The sequence below is a fragment of the Eubalaena glacialis genome, chromosome 13, assembly GCF_028564815.1.
Source record: "Eubalaena glacialis isolate mEubGla1 chromosome 13, mEubGla1.1.hap2.+ XY, whole genome shotgun sequence".
NCBI classification, from domain to species: Eukaryota; Metazoa; Chordata; class Mammalia; order Artiodactyla; family Balaenidae; genus Eubalaena; species Eubalaena glacialis.
Genome location: NC_083728.1, coordinates 6,775,249 through 6,781,703, shown reverse-complemented (window position 1 = coordinate 6,781,703; position 6,455 = coordinate 6,775,249).

Here is a 6,455-nt window from a genome sequence, read left to right as displayed (position 1 = left end):
CTCACCTCAGGGTTGCCCGCAATCCCTCGCCAACTCCTCCTGGCAGCACTGCTAGAGCCAACTGCCACCCTCATCTGAGCCTCAGGCAACTCCCACCTGGACTGGACCACTGGCTTTGATGAGCCTGTTTGGCTTCACACTGGCTCCGCGGAATCCACTTTCCACCCAGCAATCAGAGATAAACATCAACCAATATGGAAACCAAGCCCCAGGTTTTTGTTTACTTCTCTCCAGACAACCTGGTCATCTTTCAGTTTCCCCGGCTCACAATGCACTTCGCATAGACACACAGATTCACTCCCTCCCTCCCTCACCCACTTCTCTTCCTCTGCCTGGATGATTTGTCCCCCTTTCTTGATCTGACTAACTTCTACTCACTCCCAGATTGCAATTTCCATGGCCCGTTTCTCAAGGGAACGTTCCCTAAGCCCTCATCCATCCCCACTTCCCAACTGCACTCATAATTCCTCATAAATTTCTGTATCTTCCTTCATTGCACTTAAGAGAAGTAGAAACCCTACGTTTATTTCTGATGTGACTGGAACGTGTCTCCTCTGCTAGGACGTACACCGGCATGAGATCAGGAACTGTTTTGTTCACCGCTCTATCTCTAGCAGAGTGCTGGGCATATAATCGATGCTCAATACAATTTTGATGTATGAATGATTGAATGAATGAATGAATGAATGAAGCTAGCTAATTACTCCCATGTCTCATTGCTGATTCAGTGTAGATTACAACATTGCATCTGGCCATTGTGTGAACGTCTCCCCAGAGAGGGAATCTCTTATTTGCCTTCGTTTCCCCAGTCTCCTTTCCCTTCTCCCAACTGTTGTATGAAGATGGGCATTTGGGGGAAATGTCCTTTTTGGAAATTGGTTAAGAAGGTTTCTTCCGTTGTACCTAGAACCTAACTGTCTTTGTGCCCAAAGAGAATAAAAATATAAACATATGCCCTCTTTCATCTCTTAAATATCTACATGAATGTTTCCAAATTATCACCCTGTTAAAAAATAACTTGGGAGTGGCCTCAGTGACAACTGCAGTTGTTATCAGGCTGCTTTGCAGCCCTCGTCAGTCCCTTCCATCTGTTGTCTGTAAAGTGTTTAGCGCAGTGCCGGGGCATGGGTTACGATGCCTGTTTGCTGCGGTTGCTATTTCTTGTTCTCCCCACACTGCCAGCCTGTCCGTAAAAGCCTGGGTTGCCCCAACTGGATTGTTTCTTGAACATGCCTAGAGGGTCATCATCTCCAAGTCCCGTGGATGCATGTGGCGTAGGAGCCCAGCTTCCAGCGTGTGGTCAGGGACATTCTCTTCAGGAGGTGACTCGAGCTGAGATCTGAAGGAGGATGAGTCATTCGTGCAGAGATCTGGCAGAAGAGTGTTCAGGGCAGGAGGACTAGCAAGGGCAAAGGTCCTGAGGTGGAAGCAACCTTAGTGCATCAGAGAAAAGTAAGAAAACGATGCAGCTGGAGGGAAATTAACGGCAGTAGTAGCGGCCCAGGAAGCCGATCAGGCAGGGCAATCTGGTAGGGAGTTTAGGTTTTGTTCTAAATGGGGTTCTAAGCAACTGGACATTTTTAAACAAGAGACCAAAAGTCTGATTTATGTGTATAAAATACCATTCTATGCAAATCAAAACTACAATGAGGTATCACTTCACACTGGTCAGAATGGCCATCATCAAAAAGTCTACAAATAATAAATGCTGGAGAGGGTGTGGAGAAAAGGGAACCCTTCTACGCTGTTGGTGGGAATGTAGATTGATGTAGTCACTATGGAAAACAGTATGTAGGTTCCTCAAAAAACTAAAAATAGTGCTACCATATGATCCACCAATCCCACTCCTGGGCATATATCTGGAGAAAACCATACTTTGAAAAGATACATGCACCACAATACTCACTGCAGCACTATTTACAAGAGCCAAGACATGGAAGCACCCTAAATGTCCATTGACAGAGGAATGGATAAAGAAGATGTGGTACATATATATTATACAGTGGAATATTACTCAGAGCCATAAAAAGAATGAAATAATGCCATTTGCAGCAACATGGATGGACCTAGGGATTATCATGCCAAGTGAAGTAAGCCAGACAGAGAAAGACAAATATCATACAAAATATCATTCTGGCTGGTGTCTAGAGACTGAATTGTAAGGGGAAGTGTGCAATAACGGATGTGAGGAGAAGGCTTAGAGTTCACGTGACCTCGGACAAGTCATTTGATCTCTCTGACCCTCCATTTCCTCATCTGTAATATGGGAATAAGAAAACCTAACTCTGAGGCAGTTGAAAATTAAGTGATATAATGGCTTCAGTGCCCCCAACACAAAACAAGTCCCCATTCAATATAGTCCACTGTTACCTACCTTTTCTGGGAGAGGAACTCCCCAAGATTTCTCACATTTTAAAAATTCTTTTATGACACAAATTATGATAGTCTTTGTTATTAAAACTCTTAAGACATTAATTGACTGCAGGAGATGTCTCTGGACCAATTATAATGAAATACTATTCTGAAGGGAATCATGTTATAGCAACATATTTAGGATTTTCCTTTGCTGGGACTTTACATCCTTTAAGATGTTGGCTGCTGCTCTGAAGGCTTCAGGCTGTAAGTGCAAAGTAAACTGTGTCTCCATTTTGGACAGCTGTGGGTGCCCGATGGGGTGAGTGATCACATAAGCCCATTGTTCTCTGGACAAGCATCCCCGCCTTTGGCAACAGACAAATCCACCAGCTAAGCTGATGCCAATCTGGACACTTCAAAGCAACTGCCATGTTGAAGCAACTGCTCTGTCTAAAGATACACACTATCTTATTTCTAGACAAGTGCAAGCACGTTTCAGATGATGGGCTTTTTCTTTTCAGACTATGTTAGATGTACTTCATGGGAATTGTGATGATGGGTTGGAGATTGTGTTTTGTTTTCCCATTTCTTCCCAGTGTGGGCAGTTAAAGTATCATTTTCATAAAGGTAAAATCATGACTCTCATGCGAATATAAAATGAACTCATGTCAAAGATTTTATTAAACTGAGTAATTAATGAAGGAACCAGAAAAAAAGTTAAAATCAGGTCAAAGAGCATTTGAGGATCTAGGTATCTGGAGACAATTCAATACAGGAATATTAGGATAGGATTGCAGGGCTAGACACAAATCTGGTTAAAATCCAACCAACGAGATAATAAGCCATTAACATTTCAGGTTATCTTTTCTTACTGAACAGAAGTTACTGGCTTCTTTAACTGGAAAAAAAAAATCCACAAGGTAGCAAGTAACTTTACTAAGTCTGGACCTTTAATCAATACCCTTTATAAGATTTTAAACCTCTCTTCCCTCTAAATGCTTCATCTCTGCTCGATTCTCCAAAGCTGAGCACCCATATTCATGTGAAACCAGCTCACAGCACATTGAAGGGACAGTACTAGAGTGGGCAGACTAGCCAGGCCTCGAGGTCCATCTTCTGGACATCTCAGGGGTCATTCTTACTGAAAGACGTCAAAGAGAGTGGCCAGAGAGTCAGAGAGCTTCCTTCTTCTTAGACAGAAATAGGAGCTCTCACCTTGGTGCTGTGCGTCTCTTTACCTTCCAAAGACTTGAACATAAGTCATCGCATCACTCATCCTTATCCACCCATTAACTCACCAAGTAGCCAGTGAGCACCTACTGTGTGCTGGAATCTGGGGGTACAGTAAGAGCAGGAAAGTGTGGTCCCTGCTCTCCTGGACCTTATGCTCTGCAGGGAGACAGATACCAAATAGATGATCGCCCACTTAATGAATTAAATACAAGGGTCATAAATCCTGATATGGAAAGGTGTTAAGAAAAAAAAATGGGGAGAACTAGCTTAGTCTGGAGGAATATGGGTAACAGGGCATCATCTTTCAAGGAAAGGACACTTTAAATTAATCTGGAAGGATGAGTGGGATTTCACGGGGAGCAGGGGGGGAAGGTGCTAACTGTTTTGCGTAGAGGGAACAGCTTGTGTGAAGCATTCGAGGACCCCAAAAGGGTGGCGCTCCTGAGTGGCTGGTGAGGAAGTGATGCCATGAGGCTGGACAGGAGAGCAGGGGCCTGGAAGGTTTGGCAGAGTTGGGGCTTCATCCGAAGGGTGCTGGGGAGCCATCGAAGGGCCGTAGGGTGAGGAATGACACGATCAAAATTTGTGTTCCTGGGAAGTCCAGCACTGGGAACAGTGCTGGTAAATACTCAGTAAACGTTGGCTGAATTCGTGAAGGAACACAGGGCTGACCCGAGGGAATGCTTCTCAGGATCCCTGGCTGTTAGCTCTAACTCAACTCTTTGCTTTCCAATTTAATCTCATAAACTCACTCAACCTCAGACAAGTAAGACTTCATACCATCCCTCTAGCTGGGGATCTGTGGTTCACCATGGATGAAAGAGAAAAGAAAATCTCCACAGGCAGCAATGACCCTCACTGTACACCAGCCCGTAACTCTTCAGGGCCCTTCTTCCTTCTTTGAAAAATGAGTTAACAGTGGAGATGCCCCAGGGAGGTAACGCCTTTCCCAAATTGCAAAAACATTTCAAGTTTTCTTGACAAAGATTTTAAAACGAATGTGGCATCCAACAAAGAGCTAATGCACAGGGTATGTTAGGGTGCAAGGAAATGGGCAGTTTCATTCAAGGGTCAGGGTGGGCAGATGTGGAAATGAGTCAGACCTCGCTGGAGGGCGGTGAGCAGCACGGAAGGGGGAGCCCTAATGATTTCCACCTGCAACGCCCCTCCCACAAATGTGTCTGTGGAAATAACAGGGGGAGTTGCAGATAGTTGGCTATCAAGGTAATCATTTCAGCATTGTTTGTAATCGCTAAAAACTGGAATTAGCTAAAATGTCCCCAAATCAGGAAGTTCGAGTATGGGTCATTCATACAATGGAAAACCATTCTGCTATGTAAAAGGATAGTGAAGAAAACTGTTTATAGGCCGAGGAAGATGTTCACAATCTATTTTTAAGTGGGGAAAAGCAGATTATAAAACTATGTATCACAGATTCTTATTATGTTTTTTTTAAACATCTTTATTGGAGTATAATTGCTTTACAGTGATGTGTTAGTTGCTGCTGTATAACAAAGTGAATCAGCTATATGTATACATATATCCCCATATCTCTTCCCTCTTGCGTCTCCCTCCCACCCTCCCTATCCCACCCCTCTAGGTGGTCACAAAGTACCGAGCTGGTCTCGCTGTGCTATGCGGCTGCTTCCCCCTAGCTATCTATTTTACATTCGGTAGTGTATATATGTCCATGCCACTCTCTCACTTCGTCCCAGCTTACCCTTGCCCCTCCCCGTGTCCTTAAGTCCATTCTCTACGTCTGCGTCTTTATTCCTGTCCTGCCCCTAGGTTAAAATATAATTGTTACTCTAAGTATGTATATGAACATGTAGGTTCAAGAAAAGGTCTGGAAAGACACAACCAAAGAAGTAACAGTAGTGACCTATGGTTGGTGGCACTGTAGGTGTTTTTGGTTTTTTCTGTTTTCTTATCATTATTTTGTATTCTTTCTTTTATGAACTTTCATCGCTTTTGTAGCAAGGAAAAAAAGGTTCATGTACAAAAATATGCATGATCTCCTAGGATCTCAGCTGCTGTAGATTTTATGGAGGATTTTCAGTGCCTATTTGCCTGCCAGGAGGATTTGATTCTACTTAGTCTTCTCAGATATACATTCATGTGTTTCCCCAAATCCGCAGACCTGACTGTGGGTTTAAGATGGTATTTTTCAGCAGTTGGCCATCCAATTCCATTTTTGTGACAGAAAAAAAAAACATTATTATGCAAAAAAAACCCCGCATCAGTTCTCAACCAATGTAATGGCAGGGTTGGTCATTTTTGCTTTATTTATAAACTGTATATATTAGGGACTAGTGGGTATAAAAAGTATAATTAACTAAATTTGATTTTTTTAAAAAGACAGCCGGAAGGATGAATACCAAAATGATGTAAATAGTTACCTCTGAGTGGTGGGATTGTACGTAATTTTCATTTTCTTCTTTTTGCTTCTCTACATTTCCTAATTTTTCTGTAATGCATTGATATAATAAGGGAAGGAGGCGATTACTTTAAAACCCACAGAAACAAGTTGCATTCATTTATTTACAGCAGAAAATTCCAGTAAGAAGGGGTTTTACCATTGCTGTCGTTACAACAGGTGGTTTTTCTTTTTTTGGAGGACTATGTGGCTTACAGAAAGAGCATGGGTCTGAGAATTAGGAGACTGCCCGTGTTTTGATCCTGGCTGTATAGACTAGTCACTCACCCCCTGCGTCTTTGTTTCATTGCACGTGAATAAATGAACATTGATGGAGCCTCGCCTATGGGCCTGGGTCCGTGCTTGATGCTGGGGAGAGAGCAGCAAATCGAGTGAGATCTGGTCCCAGAAGTCATGGAATTTCCAGTTCCAGTCAGGAGAAAAATAACAA